This window comes from Lagenorhynchus albirostris, chromosome X (assembly GCF_949774975.1).
Source record: "Lagenorhynchus albirostris chromosome X, mLagAlb1.1, whole genome shotgun sequence".
In the NCBI taxonomy this organism is placed as follows: Eukaryota; Metazoa; Chordata; class Mammalia; order Artiodactyla; family Delphinidae; genus Lagenorhynchus; species Lagenorhynchus albirostris.
The window spans coordinates 59,525,392-59,549,534 of NC_083116.1; positions in this window are offsets into that span (position 1 = coordinate 59,525,392).

A 24,143-nucleotide genomic window follows, 5' to 3' on the forward strand; every position below is an offset into this window, starting at 1 on the left:
TGAATAGAAGTGGTTACAGTGCGCATCCTTGCACTGTGCCTAATCTTAGAGGAATATTTTCAGTTATTCATCCTTGAGTATGAGGTTATCTGTGGGCTTATAATATATGGCCTCTGTTATGTTGAGCTACATTCCTTCTATATCAAATTTGTTGAGTTTCTAATCATGAAACAATGTTAAATTTTTAAAATGCTTTTGCTACATCTAACACAAATATACGATTTTTATCCTTCATCCTGATAATATGATGTATCACATTTATTGATTTGCATATGTTAAACTCTTCTTGCATCCCAGGGGTAAATCTCACTTGATTATGATGTATGATACTTTTCATTTGCTCTTGATTTTAGTTTGCTAGTATTTTTTGAGGATTTTTGCATCTGTGATGTAAAAAAATAATAAACAGAATCTTCAAATAATGTTAGGAGACCAGAAGGGGAAGCTCTCATACCCTGTCATGATACAGCCCAAGGAGAAGAAAGGCTCCCGTTCTTTCCTGGCAAGGCTCAGCCATTGAAAAAACATGGACTCTTTGTTTACTGTATCCTCCCAACTCCCTTTTTCTCTATATTAAGAAATGTTCTCCTTCCCTTGCCATATGGGGCCTTGCACATGCCTTGCCATGGTTGAAGGCTTGAATTAAATTCTCTGCTGACCCCACATAAACCATCTTTGTTGGAGAAATATCTCTCAGTCTATTCAGTTCAGATCAACAGTGGTATAGTGTTATTTGAAAATGGACATGGATTAGTGGTAAACATATAGTGCAAACTCTAGGGCAAATACTAAAAAAAGAAAAAGAAGTATAACTGATATGAAAAGAAAGGAGAAAAGTGGAATCATATAAAATACTCAATTAAAACCACAAAAACAGAAGAAAAAAGGTGTGGAAGACAAAAATGGGGAAAAGAATAAAGGCAATGAATAGAAAATAGTAAGAAATATGGTAGATATAAATCAAATCATACCAATAATGACTTTAACTGTGAATGGTCTAAATACTTAAAAGACAAAGACTGTCAGAGGGAATAAAAATAAGACCCATCTATATGTTACCTATAAGAAACTCACAGGAATACAATGACAATTATTCCTGAAAGATACCATGCTGACACTGAACAAAATAAGTTGGGTATAGCTGTATTAATATCAGGCAGAGCAGACTTCAGATCAAGGAAAGGCATCAGTGATAAAAAAAAGGGCATTACAAAATGATAAAGGAGTCAACTGCCCAAGATGACATAACAATCCTTAATATGTATGCACCTAAAAACATCATCAAAATACGAGGCAAAAAGTGACAAAACTACAAAGAGAGTTAATAAATCTACTGCTATAGTTGGAGACTTCAAAACCCTTCTATTAGAAATGGACAGATTGAGCAACCAGAATATCAGTAAAGATATATTTAAACTCAACAGCACCAGCAATCAACTGGATATAATTGACATCTATGGACTTGTTCATCCAAATACAGAAAAACACACATTTTTCTGAAGCTTTCATGGAATATTAAGCAATATAGACCACATTCAGGATCATCAAAAACACCATCACAAATTTAAAATAATAGAGGTCATAATATACCCACCTTCAGGAAACAATGGAGTAACACTAGATGTCAATAACAGAAAGGTAGCTGGAAAATCCCAAAATATTTGGAGATCAAACAATACATTTCTAAGTAACACATGTGTCAAAAAAGACTCACCAGAGAAATTAAAAACATTTTGAACTAAATGAAAATGTAAACACAACTTAACATTTGTGGGATATAGCAAAAGCTGTGCTTAGAGGGAAATTTAGAGCATTGAATGTATGTACTTTAAAAGAAGAAAGACATAAAATCAGTAATCTAACCTTCTACCTTCAGTAACTAGAAAAAGAAGGGCATTTAAATCCAAAGAAAGCACAATAAAAAAAGTATTAAAAATTAGGACAGAAATCAATGAAACTGAAAACAGGAAATCAATAGAGAAAATCAACAAAACCAAAAGTTGATTCACTGAAAAGATCAATAAAATCTATAAATCGCTAACCAGAATAAATAAGAAAAAAATGAGAGTATACAAATTACTAATATCATAAATAAAGACATAATATTAAAAATATAATACAGAAATATTATGAAAGACTCTGTGCCCACAAATTTAATAAACTATATAAAATGAGCCAGTTCTTTAAAAGACACAGTCTGCCAAAACTCTCACATGAAGAAATAGACAATCTGAATAAAACTATATCTATTAAAGAAATTGATCAATAACTAATAGCATTTAATAAAAGAGAAAACACCAGGACCAGATGGGTTCACTGGCGATTTCTACCAAATATTTGAGGAAGAAATTACAACAGTTCTCTACAGTCTCATCCAGAAGGCAAAATCAGAGGGACTACTTCCTAACTTATTCTATGACACCAGAATTATCCTAGTACCAATCCCAGACAAATAAATTGCAAGTAGGTGAAGTCATACCTGCCCATTAGAATAGCCTAAATCCAAAACACTGACAGCACCAAATGCTGGTGAGGATGTGGAGAAACAGGGACTCTTATTCATTGCTGCTGGAAATGCAAAGTCGTACAGCTCTGTGGAGACAGTTTGGCAGTTTCTTACAAGCTAAGCATATTATCACCATACAATCCTGCAATTGAACTCCTTAATATTTACCCAAATGAATTGAAAACTTGTGTACAAACAAAAACCCACACAAAGCTGTTTCTAGCAGCTTTACTCATAACTGCCAAAACTTGGAAGTAAACAAGATGTCCTTCAGTAGGTGAATCTAGACAATGGAATACCACTCACCACTAAAAACACATATGTTATCAAGACTTGAAAAAACATGGAGGAAGCTTACATGCATATTACTACATGGAAGAAACCAATCTGAAAAGGCTATATACTGTATGATTCCAACTATATGACATTCTAGAAAAGGCAAAATTATGGATACTGTAAAAAGATCAGTGGTTGTTAAAGGTTATGTGGGAAGGGAGGGATGAACAAAAGTGAAGAGAGGATTTTTAGGGCAGTGAAATTATAACATGAAGCAATGGTGGAAACATGTCATTATAAATTTGTTCAAACCCATAGAATGTGCAACACCAAAAGTGAACCCTAATATAAACTGCAGACTTTTGGTGATAATGATGCATCAACATAAGTTCATTGATTGTAATAAATGTACCACTGTGTGGAATATTGGTAGGGGTGAAGGTTGTGCATCTGTGGGGAGAGGGGTTTTATTGGAACTCTCTGTTCTTTTTGCTCAATTTTGCTGTGAACCTAAAATTGCTGTAAAGCGTAAAGTTCATTAATAAATTAAAAAACCTACTGCTGACATTTTACTTAATGGATAAAGACTGAATTCTTTATCCCTATATTTGAAACCAGTTACTGATGATCTCTCTCACCAATATTATTTAAAATAGTGCTGGAAGTTCTAGCCAGTGCAATAGAGCAAGAAAATGAAATAAAAGTTATCTAGACTGAAAGGTAAGACAGTAAACTATTCCTATTAACAGATGACATTAGTGTCTGCAAAAAAACTCTCAAGAAATCTACAAAGAAAATCCTCCTATTACTAATAAGTCAGTTCATCATGGTCACAGAATACAAGATAAATGTAGAAAATTAATTGTATTTCTATTTATTAATAAAGAACAACTATGTCTATAAAGAAATATAGACAACCAAAATTAGAAATGTAATGATATATATAATTGCTCAAAAAATGACATACTTAAGTGCAAATGAAATAAAAAATGAATAGGAATTGTATTCCAAAAACTACACAGTGCTGATGGGAAAAAAAAAAATCAAAGATCTAAATCAATGGAGAAGCATACAATGTTCATGGATTTGAAGGCTCCACATAGGAAAGATGTCAATTACCCCAAAAGTGATATACAGGTTTACAAAATTCTTAACAAAATTCTAATAAAATGTTATAGATATAGACAAGATTATTCTATAATTTATGTGAAAAGTCAAAGGAACAAAAATAATTTTAAAATAATGTTTAAGAAGAAAGTTAAGTGGAAGAAATAACTCTAATGATTTCAAGTCTCATATGACTACAGTAATCAAGACTGTATGGAGGGGACGAGGGGAAGATGGCAGAAGAGTAAGATGCAGAGATCACCTTCCTCCCCACAAATACACCAGAAATACATCTACACGTGGAACAACTCCTACAGAACACCTACTGAACGCTGGCAGAAGCAGCCAGACCTCCCAAAAGGCAAGAAACTCCCCACGTACATAGGTAGGGCAAAAGAAAAAAGAATAACAGAGATAAAAGGATAGGGATGGAACCTGCACCAGTGGGAGGGAGCTGTGAAGGAGGAAAGGTTTCCACACACTAGGAAGCCCCTTCGCAGGCAGAGACTGTGGGTGGCGGAGGGGGAAAGCTTCAGAGCCGTGGAGGAGAGCACAGCAACAGGGGTGTGGAGAGCAAAGTGGAGAGATTCCTGCACAGAGGATCAGTGCCCACTGACCCTCACAGGCCTGAGAGGCTTGTCTGTTCACCTGCCGGGGCGGCATGGACTGGAAGCTGAGGCTTGGGATTTGGTTGGAGCACAGGGAGAGGAATGGGATTGGCCGTGTGAACGCAGGCTGCAGGGGGTTAGTGCACCACGGCTAGTTGGGAGGGAGTCCGGGGAAAAGTCTAGACCTGCCAAAGAGGCAAGATACTTTTTCTTCCCTCTTTGTTTCCTGGTGAAGAGGAGAGGGGATTAAGAGCGCTACTTAAAGGAGCTACAGAGAGGGGCGCGAGCCTCGGGTAAAGCGCGAACCCCAGATATGGGCTCGAGATGCTAGGGCTGCTGCTGCCGCCATCAAGAAGCCTGTGTGTGAGCACAAGTCACTATCCACACCGCCCTTCCAGGGAGCCTGTGGAGCCCACGACTGCCATGGTCCCAGGATCCAGGGACAACTTCCCCGGGAGAACGCACAGTACACCTCAGGCTGGTGCAACGTCATGCTGGCCTCTGCCATCACAGGCTCACCCGGCATTCCATAACCGACCCTCCCCGTGGCCTCAGTGAGTGAGAGTCCCCAAATCAGCTGCTCCTTTAACCCCGTCCTGTCTGAACAAAGAACAGATGCCGTCTGGGGACCTACATGCAGACGCAGGGCCAAATCCAAAGCCGAGCCCCGGGAGATGTGAGAACAAAGAAGAAAAGGGAAATCTCTCCCAGTAGCCTCAGAAGCAGCGGATTAAATCTCCACAATCAGCCTGATGTACTCTGCATCTGTGGAATACATGAATAGACAATGAACCATCCCAAATTGAGGAGGTGGACTTTGAGAGCAAGATTAATGATTTTTCTCCTTTTCCTCTTTTTGTATGTATGTGTATGATTCGGTGTGAGAGTTTGTCTGTATAGTTTTGCTTCCACCATTTGTCCTATGGTTCTATCCGTCCATATTTTTTCCTTTTTTTAAAAATAATTTCTTTCTTAATAATTAGTTTTTATTTTAATTATTTTATTTTATTTTACCTTTAGTTTATCTTCCTTCCTTCTCTCCTTCCTTCCCTCCTTCCTTCCTTCCTCCCTCCCTCCCTCCCTCCCTTCTTTCTTTCTTTCTTTCCTTCCTTCTTTCTTTCTTTCACTTTTTCTCCCTTTTATTCGGAGCCATGTGGATGAAAGGCTCTTGCTGCTACAGCCAGGAGTCAGTGCTATGCCTCTGAGGTGGGAGAGCCAACTTCAGGAAACTGGTCCACAAGAGACATCCCAGCTCCACATAATATCAAAGGGTGTAAACCTCACAGAGATCTCCATCTCAACACCAGAACCCAGCTTCACTCAACGACCAACAAGCTACAGTGCTGGACACCCTATGACAAACAAATAGCAAGACAGGAACACACCCCCACCCATTAGCAGAGAGACTGCCTAAAATCATAATAAGTCCACAGACACCCCAAAACACACCACCAGATGTGAACCTGCCCACCAGAAAGAAAAGATCCAACTTCATCCACCAGAACACAGGCACTAGTCCCCTCCACCAGGAAGCCTACACAAACCACTGAACCAAACTTAGCAACTGGGAAGAGACACCAAAAACAACGGGAACTACAAACCTGCAGCCTGCAAAAAGGAGACCCCAAACACAGTAACATAAGCAAAATGAGAAGACAGAAAAACACACAGCAGATGAAGGAGCAAGATAAAAACCCAACAGACCTAACAAATGAAGAGGAAATAGGCAGTCTACCTGAAAAACAATTCAGGATAATGATAGTAAAGATGATCCAAAATCTTGGAAATAGAAGAGACAAAATGCAAGAAACATTTAATAAGAACTTGGAAGAACTAAAGAGGAAACAAGCAACGATGAACAACACAATGAATGAAACTAAAAATACTGTAAAAGGGATAAATAGCAGAATAACTGAGACAGAAGAACGGATAAGTGACCTGGAAGATAAAATAGTGGAAATAGCTACTGCAGAGCAGAATAAAGAAAAAAGAATGAAAAGATCTGAGGACAGTCTCACAGACCTCTTGGACAACATTAAACTCACCAACATTCGAATTATAGGGATCCCAGAAAAGAGAAAAAGAAAGGGACTGAGAAAATATTTGAAGAGATTATAGTTGAAAACTTCTGTAATATGGGAAAGGAAACAGTTAATCAAGTCCAGGGAGCACCGAGAGTCCCATACAGGGTAAATTCAAGGAGAAACACACCAAGACATATTAATCAGACTATCAAAAATTATATACAAAGAAAACATATTAAAACCAGCAGGGGAAAAACAACAAATAACACAAAAAGACATCCCCATAAGGTAAGCAGCTGATCTTTCAGCAGGAACTCTGCAAGCCACAGGGGACTGGCAGGACATATTGACAGTGATGAAGGAGAAAAATGTACAACCAAGAGTATTCTACCCAGCAACGATCTCATTCAGATTTGATGGAGAAATTAAAACCTTTACAGACAAGGAAAAGCTGAGAGAGTTCAGAAACACCAAACTAGCTTTACAACAAATGCTAAAGGACCTTCTATGGCAAGAAATACAAGAGAAAGAAAAAACCTACAATAAGAAACCAAAAACAATTAAGAAAATGGGAATAGGAACATACATATCGATAATTACCTTAAATATAAATGGATTAAATGCTCCCACCAAAAGAAAAAGACTGACTGAATGGGTACAAAAACAAGACCCATATACATGCTGTCTACAGGAGACCCACTATAGACCTAGGGACACATACAGACAGAAAGTGAGGGGATGGAAAAAGATATTCCATGCAAATGGTAATCAAAAGAAATCTGGAGTAGCAATTCTCATATCAGACAAAATAGAGTTTAAAAGGAAGACTATTAGAAGAGACAAAGAAGGACACTATGTACTGATAAAGGGATCAATCCAAGAAGAAGATATAACAATTGTTAATATTGATGCACCCAACATAGGAGCACCTCAATACATAAGGCAAATACTAACAGCCATAAAAGGAGAAATCGACAGTAACACATTCATAGTAGGGGACTTTAACACCCCACTTTCACCAATGGACAGATCATCCAAAATGAAAATAAATAAGTAAACACAAGCTTTAAGTGATACAAAAAACAAGATGGACTTAAATGATATTTATAGGACATTCCATCAAAAAACAACAGAATACACATCTTTCTCAAGTGATCATGGAACATTCTCCAGGATAGATCACATCTTGGGTCACAAATCAAGCCTTGGTAATTTTAAGACAACTGAAATTGTATCATGTATCTTTTTTGACCACAACGCTGAGATTAGATATCAATTAATCTGTAAAAGATCTGAAAAGATCTGTAAAAAATATAAACACATGGAGGCTGAACAACGCACTACTTAATAACGAAGTGATCACTGAAGAAATCAAAGAAGAAATCAAAAAATACCTAGGAACAAATGACAAAGAAAACACGATTACCCAAAACCTAGGGGATGCAGCAAAAGCAGTTCTAAAAGGGAAGTTTATAGAAATACAATCCTAGCTTAAGAAACAGAAAACCTCTCGAATAAACAACCTAACTTGCACCTAAAACAACTAGAGAAAGAAGAACAAAAAACCCAAAGTTAGCAGAAGGAAATAAATAATAAAAATCAGATCAGAAATAAATGAAAAAGAAATGAAGGAAAAAATAGCAAAGATCAATAAAATTAAAAGCTGGTTCTTTGAGAAAATAAATTTGATAAACCATTAGACAGACTCATCAAGAAAAAAGGAGAGAAGTCTCAAATCAATAGAATTAGAAATGAAAAAGGAGAAGTAACAACTTTCACTGCAGAAATACAAAAGATCATGAGAGATTACTACAAGCAACTCTATGCCAATAAAATGGACAATCTGGAAGAAATGGACAAATTCTTAGAAATGCACAACCTGCCAAGACTGAATCAGGAAGAAATAGAAAATATGAACAGACCAATCACAAGCACTGAAATTGAAACTGTGATTAAAAATCTTCCAACAAACGAAAGCCCAGGACCAGATGGCTTCACAGGCAAATTGTATCAAATATTTAGAGAAGAGATAACACCTATCCTTCTCAAACACTTCCAAAATATAGCAGAGGTAGGAGCACTCCCTAACTCATTCTACAATGCCACCATCACCCTGATACCAAAACCAGACAAGGATGTAACAAAGAAAGAAAACTACAGGCCAATATCACTGATGAACATAGATGCAAAAATGTTCAACAAAATACTAGCAAACAGAATCCAACAGCATATTAACAGGATCATACAGCATGATCTCGTGGAGTTTGTTCCAGGAATGCAAGAATTCTTCAATATATGCAAATCAATCAACGTGATACATCATATTAACAAATTGAAGGAGAAAAATCATTTGATCATCTCAATAGATGCAGAGAAAGCTTTTGTCAAAATTTAACACACATTTATAATAAAGTCCCTCCAGAAAGTAGGCATAGAGGGAAATTTCTTCAACATAATAAAGGCCATGTATGACAAACTCACAGCCAACACCATCCTCAATGGTGAGAAACTGAAAGCATTTCCACTAAGATCAGGAACAAGACAAGGTTGCCCACTCTCACCACTCTTATTCAACATAGTTTTGGAAGTTCTAGCCACAGCAATCACAGAAGAATAGGAAATAAAGGAATCCAAACCGGAAAAGAAGAAGTAAAGCTGTCACTGTTGGCAGATGGCATGATACTATACATAGAGAATCCTAACAATGCTACCAGAAAACTACTGGAACTAATCAATGAATTTGGTAAAGTAGCAGGATACAAAATTAAAGCACAGAAAGCTCTGGGATTCCTACACAGTAATGATGAAAAATCTGAAAGTGAAATCAAGAAAACACTCCCATTTACCACTGCAACAAAAAGAATAAAATATCTAGGAATAAACCTACCTAAGGAGACAAAAGACCTGTATGCAGAAGATTATAAGACACTGATGAAAGAAATTAAAGATGATACAAATAGATGGAGAGATATACCATGTTCTCTGATTGGAAGAATCAATATTGTGAAAATGACTATACTACGCAAAGCAATCTGCTGATTCAATGCCATCCCTATCAAACAACCACTGACATTTTTCACAGAACTAAAACAAAAAATTTCAAAATTTGTATGGAAACACAAAAGACCTTGAATAGCCAAATCAATCTTGAGAAAGAAAAATGGAGCTGGAGGAATCAGACTCCCTGACTTCAGATTATACTACAAAGCTAAGTAATCAAGACATTATGGTACTGGCACAAAAACAGAAAGATATATCAATGGAACAGGATAGAAAGCCCAGAGATAAACCCACACACATATGGTCACCTTATCTTTGATAAAGGAAGCAGGAATATACAGTGGAGTAAGGGCAGCCTCTTCAGTGAGTGGTGCTTAGAAAACTGGACAGGTACATGTAAAAGTACGAGATTAGATCACTGCCTAACACCATACAGAAAAATAAGCTCAAAATGGATTAAAGACCTAAATATAAGGTCAGAAGCTATCAAACGCTTAGAGGGAAACATAGGCAGAATACCCTATGATATAAATCACAGCAAGATCGTTTATGACCCACCTCCTAGAGAAATGGAAATAAAAACTAAAATAAACAAATGGGATCTAATGAAACTTCAAAGCTTTTTCACAACAAAGGAAACCATAAACAAGACCAAAAAGCAATCCTCAGAATGGGAGAAAATATTTGCAAATGAAGCACCTGACAAAGGATTAATCTCCAAAATTTATAAACAGCTCATGCAGCTCAATGACAAATAAACAAACAACCCAATCCAAAAATGGGCAGAAGACCTGAATAGACATTTCTCCTAAGAAGATATACAGACTGCCAACACACACATGAAAGAATGCTCAACATCATTAATCATTAGGGAAATGCAAATCAAAACTACAATGAGATATCATCTCACACCGGTCAGAATGGCCATCATCAAAAAGTCTAGATACAATAAATGCTGGAGAGGGTGTGGAGAAAAGGGGACACTCTTGCAGTGCTGGTGCGAATGTGAATTGGTACAGCCACTATGGAGAACAGTATGGAGGTTCCGTAAAAAACTACAAATAGAACTACCATATGACCCAGCAATCCCACTACTGGGCATATACCCTGAGAAAACCATAATTCAAAAAGAGTCATGTACCAAAACGTTCATTGCAGCTCTATTTATAATAGCCCAGAGATGGAAACAACCTAAGTGTCCATCATTGGATGAATGGATAAAGAAGATGTGTCACGTATATACAATGGAATATTACTCAGCCATAAAAGAAATGAAATTGAGCTATTTGTAATGAGGTGGATGGACCTAGAGTCTGTCATACCGAGTGAATTAAGTCAGAAAGAGAAAGACAAATACCGTATGCTAACACATATATATATGGAATTTAAGAAAAAAAATGTCATGAAGAACCTAGGGGTAAGATAGGAATAAAGATTCAGACCTAGTAGGGAATGGAATTGAGGATATAGGGAGGGGGAATGGTAAGCTGTGACAAAGTGAGAGAATGGCATGGACGTATATACACTACAAAACTTAAAATAGATAGCCAGGGGGAAGCAGCTGCATAACAGAGTGAGATCACCTAGGTGGTTTGTGACCACCTAGAGGGGTGGGATAGGGAGTGTGTGAGGGAGGGATATGCAAGAGGGAAGAGATATAGGAACATATGTTTATGTATAACTGATTCACTTTGTTATAATGCAGAAACTAACACACTTTTGTAAAGCAATTATACTCCAATAAAGATGTAAAAAAATAATAAAAATGAAAATAAAGTGGACAGTTCAGTAATATTAAGTTAACAAATTTTTAAAACTTTCAGATTGCACCTGAATAAAAGATGTGTTGTCCATTGTTGATTTCAATGTATCTGGTATAGAACTAATGTCACCACAAAACTTTTTCTGGGAAATTGGCAGATCATAAACATAAAACATTAAAAAAAATACATATTTTCTAGCTCTGACCACTGAAAATATCTAGAAACTACTGATGTCATGTCAAAAGGACTCAGGCGTCAGTGAGAAGCTCCAACTGGCCAACAATAGCGCCTCAGTTAGAATAATAACTGTAACGGAGTCCACAGTGATATGAATAAATAAATTTAAAAAACTGGTCACCACTGGAGGATATTTGTTAATCAACTCATTATTTTGAACACTGTTTAATAAGAGAATCATGCCTCTACCATTGGGCAACAAAATAGTTGATGAGGGGAATCTTCTCCTGATAGAAATATACCCAGCTAATAAGTGAAAAAAAGAACAATAGAATTCACCATTTTTTGAAGTCTCAACTGAATTAATGGATGTAGGTATGAATCATCAGTGACTGCTAATGTCACAGAAAGAGACAATTATATGTCTCCATGGAAGAACATATCATCACCTATCAAACTGTCTTGCCAAAACAAAACATGCAAGCTTCATTCTGATCAACTACCAATTTACAGGAAATAAAAGGATTGAAGAATATGTTAACAACACATGGAACATAGTCATCAAAATCTAGCTGGGACAAGTTACCTAGTTTCTTTAAAAATAAAATGCAAGGAGGAAGAAGAAAAGTGAGAGAGACATGGAGGGAAAGCCTATAAGATTAAATAAGACTTCAGAGACCTAACAACCAAGGAGAAAGTGTGGACCTTATTTGGATCTAATTCAAAATTCTTAAAAACATTTTTTATGACATTTAGGAGACAACTGCAAATTTAGCACTCACTGGGAATTTAATATTAAAAATGATATTAAGGAATAAAAGTCCTATATTTTAAATATACATACCAAAAATGTATAGGTGTAATTACATGTTGTCTTGGAGATGCTTCGAGATAATATGGAATAGGGTGAAGCAGGTGGGGTTATAGATAAAACATGACAGCCATCAGTTGGTAAATAATAAAGCTGGATGAGTTCATGAGTATACAAGGAACACTCACAGTATTTTTATACTTTTGTATATGTTTAAAATTTGTGATAATTGTTTAAAAACAAGACAACACTGTAGAAAACAGTTTGGCAGTTTCTCAAAGGTTAAACGTAGAGCCACCATATGATCCAACAACTCTGCTACTACCTACACTGCACATCTAAAAGAACTGAAAGCAGGGATTTGAACAAATATTTTTACACCAATGACCATAGCATCATGATTCACAATACCTACAAGGTGGAAACAATCCAAGTGTCAATCAACCGTTGAATAACAAACTATTGTAAATACACACAATGGGATTTATTAAGCCAAAAACGGAATGGCATTTCATTACATGCTATAACATGGATGAACCTTGAAAACACTATGTTTAGTGAAATAAGCCAGGCATAGAAGGACAAATATTGTAGATTCCACTTACACGAGGTACCTAGAATAGGCAAATTCATAGAGATAGAAAATAGAATAGAGGTTACTAGGGCTGGTGGGAGGGAAAATGGGGTTGTTACTGTTTGATGGTTACAGAGATTTTGTTGAGGATTATGAAAAAGTTTTGGTTATAGACAGTGGTGATGGTTACACAACACTGTGACTGTATTTAATGCCACTGAACTGCATAATTATACATGGTTAAAATAAATATGATTTATGTATAGTTTACCACAATAATAAGAAATAGACTGTATGGTATTGACAAAGGTAAAGGCAAGTAGATGAATGGGAGAAAGCAGAGAATCCATGAATAGAATCATACAAATATACCCAATGGATTGTTGACAAAAGTGCAAAATCAACTCATGTGGGAATGCAGCTTTTCTACAAATGATGTTGAGCAAATGGACATTCATAGGCAAAGTGATAAAACTCTACCTAAACCTCACACCATAAAAAATAATTACCTCAATATAGATCTTATGAGAACATCTTCAGGATATCTGGCTAGGCAAACATTTCTTAGACTTGACACTGAAAGCATGATCAATAAAAGTAAAAATTAATAAACTGGACTTCATAATTTGTTTTAAAAAACCAAACTTTTGCTCTGTAAAAGGCCCTATTAGGAGGACTGAGAGACAAGTTATAGAGTGGGAGAAGATATTTTTAAGTAACATATTTGAAAAAGAACTAATATCTAAAATATATAAAAACCTCAAAACAGCAAAAAATAAACAATCCAGTTAGAAAATGGTCAAAAAACATGAAGAGACATTTCACTGAAAAGGATATATAGATAACAGATAAGCACTTGAAAATATTTTCATTAGCCATTTGGAAAGTGCAAATTAAAACTACAATTAATAAAGCTCAGTTGGGAGATATACAAGGAAAAGATAAAACTACAATCAAATATCACTAAATATGTATAGTATGACTTAAAATTAAGAAAACAAAAATAGTGACAACACCAAATGCTGACAAGGATGTGGAAAAACAGGACTACTCATACTTTGCTGGTGAGACTGTAAAACGGTATAATTACTCGAGAAAAATTTGACAGTTGCTTAAAAATCTAAACATTCAACTACCATACAATTCAGGAATTGAACTCCTAGACATTCATCTCCAGAGAAATTGACATATTTACACAAAAACTTGTGCATGCATGTTTATAGAAGATTTAGTAGTAATAGCCAAAAACTGAAAACAAACCATATTTCCTTTAAAGAGTGATTTAACTGACCATTCCATTGACTACTAACCAGCAATAAAATGAATGAACTCTTGATACAAATAAAAAACTGGATAAAAATCGCCACAGATTTCTGCTGGATGAAAAAAAAAAGAGGAACACAAAAGCTTACAAACTATATGATTCCATTTATATAACATACTTGAAATGATGAGTTTATAGAAATCGAGAACAGACTAATTGTTGCCAAAGGGTAAGGAGGTGGTGAGGTGGGAGGGAATTGGGTGTGGCTATAAAAGAACAGCATGAGAGATCCTTGTGGTGATAGAAATTTTCTATATCTTGTCTCTATCAATGTCAAAATTCCAGCTGTGATATTGTACTATAATGTTGTACTATAATGTTAAAAGATGTTACTATTGGTGGAAGATGCTTAAAGGTATATATGATCATTCTGTATTATTTCTTACAACTGCATGTGAACTACAATTATCTCAAAATAAATAGTTTAATTTTTAAAAGTCAAATAAAATACTATTTTCCAAAACAACTACTTTTGGGTGCCCCCAGTGTGCTAGTGTCTACTGAGTGAGCAGCACAATAGTTTTTGTTTGTTTTTTAACTTTTGTATCAAGGGCCTAAGCCATCAAAATATGCTTCAGAAATTATACATATTTTCTTTCCTTATAGTAAAATGAAACTACAACAAATACAAGGCAGATTGAGGATGATGTGAAAATGTTACACTTTGATTGTACTTAATTCTCAAAACTTTATTATAAATTTTCTAAGTCAAAGAAGGTATCATCTAGAGAATTATAATTTCTTCTAAATCATTTCTTCAGGAACCAGTAATGAAACATGATGAAGTGGCTCCATTTTCTTTGGTTCTTACAGTTTTAAAGGTCAGTCTTATGGATGATGATGCCTTACCTTACAGGGAGATGAAGGAGGCTGTGAGTTTGAAAGATTCTCTTCTTTAGTCATCCAACAGTTTTTGTCTCTCTGATTCAACTCATGACAGGAGAGTACTGTATATTATTAGCCTTGCTGTTTTTCTTTAGTAAAAATCCTTTCTCTTTGGGTACAACACTTGGCAATTATTTTCACTGAAAGAGTATATTTTCTTTCACCATGAGTGTTATGAATTTCTAATTAGCACATAGGAAAACAAAGAAAAGATACAGAAGCAGGAATAACGCTTAACTGGGAGCCAGGTGACATGGATTTTAATCTAATCTCTTCCAATAACACTGTTGCCTGGGCCTGGACCAAATAATTTACTTTATCTTTTCTGACCTTAATATCCTTTTCTGTAAAATGAAGTAAGACTAGCTGCTCTGTAAGATCTTAGAAGATCATTTTGACTCTGAAATTCTATGAATGCTGTTAATTTCCCCCCACTAGTCTATGTACCTCATAAACACAGGGATCATGTGTGTTTGTTCACCATTGTATTGCCAGCACTTAACATTGTGTCTGACACATAGTAAATGCTCAATAAACATTTATTGTGTGATTCAATCACTTCTATTAAAAATATGGGAAAACAAAGCATAAGAGTATCACTACCTAGAATCTAGATTAATTTTAATGAACATTCCAGGCTAACAGAGAAACCCACAATGATATTATCTTCTTCATAAACAAACAAAACAAAAACAAATTATGATTCAATAAAGGAAAGATAGTCTTTTCAACAAATAGTGCTGAAAGAAACTGTATATCCACATGCAAACAAATGTATCTAGACACAGATATTACACCTTTCACAAAAATTTACTCAAAATGGATTATAGACATAAATGTAAAATTCTAAAACTACTAGAAGTTAACATAGGAGAATATCTAAGTGACTTTGGGTTTGTCTATGACATATATAGTATCAGAAGCAAGATCTATGAAAGAAGAAAATTGACAATTTAAATATCATTAAAATTAAAAAAATAAAAACTTCTCTGTGAAAGACAATACTAAGAGAATGAAAAGACAAGCCACATGCTGGAAGTAAATATTTGAAAAACATATATTTGCTAAAGGACTCATCTAAAATATACAAAGAATACTTAAAATTCAACAATGAGAAAATAAACAATCACATTTAAAAGTGGGCAAAAGATCTCAACAGACATCTCATCAAGGAAGATATACAGATGGCAAATAAGCATATGGAAAGATTCTCAATGTCATATGTCATCAGGAAATTGCAAATTAAAACAACAATTAGGGGGACGAGGGGAAGATGGCAGAAGAGTAAGACGCAGAGATAACCTTCCTCCCAACAGATACACCAGAAATACATCTACACATGGAACAACTCCTAGAGAACACCTACTGAATGCTGGCAGAAGACCTCAGACCACCCAAAAGGCAAGAAACTCCCCACGTACCTGGGTAGGGCAAAAGAAAAAAGAATAAACAGAGATAAAAGGATAGGGATGGAACCTGCACCAGTGGGAGGGAGCTGTGAAGGAGGAAAGGTTTCCACACACTAGGAAGCCCCTTCGCAGGCGGAGACTGTGGGTGGCAGAGGGGCAAGCTTTGGAGCCGCGGATGAGAGAACAGCAACAGGGGTGCGGAGGGCAAAGCGGGGAGATTCCCGCACAGAGGATTGGGGCCGACCAGCACTCACCAACCCAAGAGGCTTGTCTGCTCACTCACCAGGGTGGGCTGGGCTAGGAGCTGAGGCTCGGGTTTTGGTCGGAGCACAGATAGAGGACTGGGGATAGCGGCGTGAACACAGCCTGCAGGGGGTTAGTACACCATGGCTAGCCCAGAGGGAGTCCAGGGAAAAGTCTGGACCTGCCGAAGAGGCAAGAGACTTTTTCTTCCCTCTTTGTTTCCTAGGGCACGTGGAGAGGGAATTAAGAGCGCTGCTTAACGGAGCTCCAGAGACGGGCACGAGCCGTGGCTAAAAGCGCGGACACATGAGACGGCTATGAGACGCTAAGGCTAATGCTTCCACCACCAAGAAGCCTGTTTGTGAGCACAGGTCACTACCCACACAACCCTTCCGGGGAGCCTGTGCAGCCTGCCACTGCCAGGGTCCCGGAATCCAGGGAAAACTACCCCTGTTGAACACACGGTGTGCCTCAGGCTGGTGCAATGTCACGCCGGCCTCTGCTGACACTGGCTCGCCCCGTACTCCATACCCCTCCCTCCCCCAGGCCTGAGTGAGCCAGAGTTCCCGAAGCAGCTTTAACCCCATCCTGTCTGAGCGAAGAACAGTTGCCCTCCAGCAACCTACACAGAGAGGCAGGGCCAAATCCAAAGCTGAGCCCCTGGGAGCTGTGAGAACAAAGAAGAGAAAGGGAAATCTCTCCCAGCAGCCTCAGAATTAAAGCTCCATAATCAACTTGATATACCCAGCATCTGTGGAATATATGAATAGACAATGAATCATCCTAAATTGAGGAGGTGGACTTTGAGAGCAAAATTTATGATTTTTTCCCCATTTCCTCTTTTTGTGAGTGTGTATGTGTATGCTTCTGTTTGAGATTCTTTCTGTATAGAAAAAATTTCTGTGAGATTTTTTCTTTGCTTCCACCATTTGTCCAAGGGTTCTATATGTCCGTTTTTTTAAAATTTTTTTTTCTTAATAATCATTTTTTATTTTAATAAATTGACTTCATTTTACTTTATCTTCTTTCTTTCTTTCTTTCTTTGCTTCCTTCCCTCCTGTAGACAATGAATAACCCCAAATTGAGGAGGTGGACTTTGAGAGTAAGATTTATGATTTACTCCACTTTTCCTCTTTTTATGAGTGCGTATGTCTATACTTCTGTATAAGATTTGGTCTGTATAGCTTTGCTTCCACCATTTGTCCTAGGGTTCTATCCACCCAGTTTTTCTTTTTTATTTTCTTAATAATTATTTTTTATTTTAATAACTTTATTATATTTTATCTTAATTTATTTTATTTTACTTTATCTTCTTTCTTTCTTTTTTTGCTTCCTTCCCTCCTTCCTTCTTTACTTCCTCCTTCCCTCCCTCACTCTCTCCTATCTTTATTTCCTTCTTTCTTTCTTCCTTTCTTTCTTTCTTTCTTTCTACTTCTACTAATTATTTATTTCTACTTTTTCTCCTTTTTATTCTGAGTGATGTGGATGAAAGGCTCTTGGTGCTGCAGCCAGGAGCCAGTGCTGTGCCTCTGAGGTTGGAGAGCCAACTACAGGACACTGGCCCACAAGAGACCTCCCAGCTCCAGATAATATCAAATGGCATAAATCTCCCAGAGATCTCCATTTCAACACCAGCATCCAGTTTCACTCAACGACCAGAAAGCTACAGTGCTGGACATCCTATGCCAAACACAAAAACACAAATCCACCCATTAGCAGAGAGGCTGCCGAAAATCATAATAAGTCCAAAGACACCTCAAAACACACCACTAGACATGGACCTGCCCACCAGAAAGACAAGATCCAGCCTCATCCACCAGAACACAGGAACTAGTCCCATCCACCAGGAAGCCTACACAACCCACTGAACCAACATTAGCCACTGGGGAGAGACACCAAAAACAACGGGAACTACGAACCTGCAGCCTGAAAAATGGAGACGCCAAACACAGTAACATAAGCAAAATGAGAAGACAGAAAAACACACAGCAGATGAAGGAGCAAGATAAAAACCCAACAGACCTAACAAATGAACAGGAAATAGGCAGTCTACCTGAAAAAGAATTCAGAATAATGATAGTAAGGATGATCCAAACTCTTGGAAAAATAATAGACAAAATGCAAGAAACATTTAACAAGGACCTAGAAGAACTAAAGATGAAACAAACAATGATAAAAAACACAATAAATGAAACTAAAAATACTCTAGATGGGATCAATGGCAAAACAACTGAGGCAGAAGAACGGATAAGTGACCTGGAAGATAAAATAGTGGAAATAACAAACACAGAGCAGAATAAAGAAAAAAGAATGAAAAGAACTGAGGACAGTCTCCCAGACCTCTGGGACAACATTAAATGTGCCAATATTCGAATTACAGGGGTTCCAGAAAAAGAAGAGAAAAATAAAGGGACTGAGAAAATATTTGAAGAGATTATAGTTGAATACTTCCCTAATATGAGAAAGGAAATAGTTAATCATGTCCAGGAAGCACAGAGAGTCCCAAACAGGATAAATCCAAAGAGAAATACACCAAGACACATATTAATCAAAGTGTCAAAATTTAAATACAAAGAAAACATATTAAAAGCAGCAAGGGAAAAACAACTAATAACACACAAGGGAATCCCCATAAGGTTAACAGCTGATCTCTCAGCAGAAACCCTACAAGCCAGAAGGGAGTGGCAGGACATACTGAAAGTGATGAAGGAGAAAAACCTGCAACAAAGATTACTCTACCCAGCAAGGATCTCATTCAGATTTGATGGAGAAATTAAAACCTTTACAGACAAGCAAAAGCTGAGAGAGTTCATCACCACCAAACCAGCTTTACAACAAATGCTAAAGGAACTTCTCTAGGCAGGAAACACAAGAGAAGGAAAAGTCCTACAATAACGAACCCAAAACAATTAAGAAAATGGGAATAGGAACATACATATCAATAATTACCTTAAATGTAAATGAACTAAATGTTCCCATCAAAAGACACAGATTGGCTGAATGGACACAAAAACAAGACGCATATATATGCTGTCTACAAGAGACCCACTTCAGACCTAGAGACACATACACACTGAAAGTAAGGGGATGGAAAATGATATTTCATGCAAATGGAAACCAAAAGAAAGCTGGAGTAGCAATTCTCATATCAGACAAAATGGACTTTAAAATAAAGACTATTAGAAGAGACAAAGAAGGACACTACATAAGGATCAAAGGATACATCCAAGAAGAAGATATAACAATTGTAAATATTTATGCACCCAACATAGGAGCACCTCAATACATAAGGGAAATACTAACAGCCATAAAAGGGGAAATCGACAGTAACACATTCTTTGTAGGGGACTTTACCACCCGACTTTCACCAATGGACAGAGCATCCAAAATGAAAATAAATAAGGAAACACAAGCTTTAAATGATATATTAAACAAGATGGACTTAATTGATATTTATAGGACATTCCATCCAAAAATAACAGAATACACATTTTTTCTCAAGTGCTCATGGAATATTCTCCAGGATACTTCATATCTTGGGTCACAAATCAAGCCTTGGTAAATTTAAGGAAATCGAAATTGTATCAAATATCTTTTCTGACCACAACGCTATGAGATTGGATATCTATTACAGGAAAAGATCTGTAAAAAATACAAACACATGGAGGCTAAACAATACGCTAATAAACAGCGAAGTGATCACTGAAGATATCAAAGAAGAAATTTAAAACTACCTAGAAACAAATGACAATGGAGACACGATGACCCAAAACCTATGGGATGCAGCAAAAGCAGTTCTAAGAGGGAAGTTTATAACAATACAATCCTACCTTAAGAAACAGGAAACATCTCAAATGAGCAAACTAACCTTGCACCTAAAGCAATTAGAGAAAGAAGAACAAAAAAAACCCCAACGTTAGCAGAAGGAAAGAAATCATAAACATCAGATCTGAAATAAATGAAAAAGAAATGAAGGAAACAATAGCAAAGATCAATAAAACTAAAAGCTGGTTCTTTGAGAAGATAAACAAAATTGATAAATCATTAGCCAGACTCATCAGGAAAAAAAGGGAGAACACTCAAATCAATAGAATTATAAATGAAAAAGGAGAAGTAACAACTGACACTGCAGAAATACAAAAGATCATGAGAGATTACTACAAGCAACACTATGGCAACAAAATGGACAACATGGAAGAAATGGACAAATTCTTAGAAATGCACAACCTGCCAAGACTGAATCAGGAAGAAATAGAAAATATGAGCAGGCCAATCACAAGCACTGAAATTGAAACTGTGATTAAAAATCTTCCAGCAAACAAAAGCCCAGGACCAGATGGTTTCACAGGCGAATTCTATCAAACATTTAGAGAACAGCTAACACCTACCCTTCTCAAACTCTTCCAAAATATAGCAGAGGGAGTGTTGTAGTTTATTCTTATGACAGGGCCAAAAGTAAGCTCATCACATGAGATGAATTGTGCCAAAGCACAGCAGTAGAGGGCTGCCGCTCGCTCAGGCAAAACAGCGCTGTCTGTCTTGCTGTGGTAACTTTTATTAAAGCATTAGCTAGGTTTACACTTTAAGACTTGTTTTCTTAACATTTCAGAAGTGCCAAAGCAGCAACCTATATTTTTATTAATTATACAAGCAATAATTGGCTTTCGTGAGAACCTGCCGTGCTTCGTCCTTGAGGGCAAAAGCAGCACAAAGTTCCCACCATTATTTTGATTATACTGAAGTAGCACAAGGACATTTCCTTGCGCTCCCACCACTCTGATTATACTGAGGACATCTCATGGATCAGTGCCCAAAGCACTCAATGCTTCTTTGCAGGGCCCCGATTTGCCGGGGGGGCGCTCAAAGCATTCAGAACTGTTCACAACTCTGGCTTATTCGCATGCCCCCGGTTTGCCAGGGGGGCTCAAAGCAATCAGGACTGTTTGTAGTTCTGGCTTATTTGCCAGCCCCCAGTTTGCTGGGGTGGGGGGGCTCACGGGTCACGTCTCCTTTCCATGTCCTCAGTTGTTCCACTACATTTACCCCTTTTTGTTTTGTAATTTTTGTAGCATCAAGGAGAACATGGCAGCATTACTCTCGGTACTAAACTACATGGAATTATTTTGTAGCTTGTGCAGCATTAAGGAAAACACAGCAGCTTGTTGTGATGTTGTATGGCGGGTAGCTTTCATTCATCGTTGGACTACAGTTAAACATATGATTATTATTATTATGAGCATTAGCAATCCTGCAGTAGAAGCTGTTATGGCTATAATACCCATGACAGCTGTAATCAACATTCTTATAAATCTTTTACTTCTTTTTAATGCAACAGCTAAATATTGCAAAACAGCCATAAGAAGAGATTCTTGCCATTCCCTTCCAAGGGAAGGGACAGGAAACCAAAGACCTGTCCAAGCTTGTAAGATATACAAACTTTCAGTAGATATGTTAAAAGATATACTAGAGTTAATACAGGTATACAGAGAGCAATTTTTACACATTATAATACCTTGAGTCTCATTCCATACAGCTGGTCCCTTTAACAATATATAAGGTAATTTCACACAACTACGAGTATACCGAGTAACATCTTTATGAAAAATCAAACTATGATTTTTAGATTTGTTAACCATATGTCCTACCCAGGCATTAATCTTTCTCAGAGCTGCCATAAGCTTCCACAAGTCCCTTTGGATAGGATATCCATTTAAATGAGGACCAGGAGGAGAAAACCCTCCAGCATGTCATACTATGGTATCATTAATAGTATTGCTATAAATAGCGTTATCCTCTCTATGCCAGTATGAATTCTTCAAACGCTTTTTTCCTCGGGCGGAGGAAAAGGGTTCCAATCAATGACGCTTCCCCAAGAAGTATTAACAAGAACCCGAGCCATTTCTCCTCGGCATCGAGTCCAATGGACCCAATCCGATAATCGATCCACAAGAGGCACCTGGCATGGAGGCAAATAAGGTGTGGAAACATTTTCATTAAGAGTGGAATTAGAACTTTTAAAACTATAAGCACTCAAAAGATATAACCCATGATATCTGCTTTCATTTTTGACAACACTTAACCATGCCTGATAATTCATTTTAAGGCAATGATCTCCCTTTCCCATACAAATAGGAGGTCCATTAACACCCGCAGTGTAATTTTCTATTATCCTTCCTTCTTCCGGCTTCAAAGGGCCTCTATCATCAAAAGGACCAGGCAATCATCCAGACTCATTTACATATACAAGAATTGGGGCATCCCACCAGGTAACCCCCATATTAAGAGGAGGGTTAGGAATATAAGTCCAATAAGTATGGTTAGTACAATTTATCTCATTGGCTGATATGCTTATTACCTGTGCAGACAACATTGCCAACATAGCTACAAAAAGATTGGTGCTAGTGAGGGGTTTACCCTGCGAAATGACAAGATTTTCAGCAGTGCCTGCAAACTTTTTCACTTGCCCCCAGGTCAATGAAGGCGCCTTCTTTGTTCGATCCAATGGCACACGGAATGCTCTCTTGCTCAAATCCATCTCCACAAATCCCTTCGTCATTCCTGTCACATCAAGGCTATGCTTACTTGCCATCCTGAAGCTTTATCTTCTTAGCCGGCACCCAATAGGATTCAGCTCCTGCAGAAACAAAAGCATATCCTCGGCCCCAAGGAAGAACCTCGCCAGGTTCCCAAGTGTTAGTATTTTCATTTAATGTAAAAACAGGCTGTCTAAGTTCTTGTGTACTTATTTTTGTCCAATGTCTGTCAGCTGCACTAAGATCATCTTCTCCATGATTCAAAAAATTAAGAGTAAATAAAGCAAGACTTTGTACCTCATCTCCCCCTTTTTGTTTTATAAGCATTTCTTTCAAAGTGCGGTTTTGTCGTTCAATAACCACTTGTCCCGTACTGTTTCCTGGGATACCTGTAACATGCCGTATATTATGTGTGGCAAAAAAAGTCTGACAGTTTTGAGAATGATATGCAGAAGCATTATCAGTTTTTATGCTGTCAGGAATTCCTATAACAGCAAAAGGTTCTAATAAATGAGTTATTACATCATCAGCTTTTTCAGAAGATCATGGAGCTGCCCATGAGAAATGAGAGTAGGTATCTACAGAATGATGAATATATTTTAACTTTCCAAAACCAGGATATTAAGTTACATCCATTTGCCAGATAGCATTAGCAGATAAGCCTTTAGGGTTAACTCCAATATTCAAACAAGGTTGATTAATAGCAGCACATTGCGGGCATGTATGGAGAATAGTTTTTGCTTGTTTCCAAGTAAGATTAAATTTATTTTTCAATCCTCTGGCATTAGTATGATATCTATGATGTTCTGCTGTAGCTAATTGTACAGTACCCACTAAAGTATCAATAAAATCATTTCCATCTACCAATGGACCGGGTAAATGAGTATGAGCACGAATATGAGT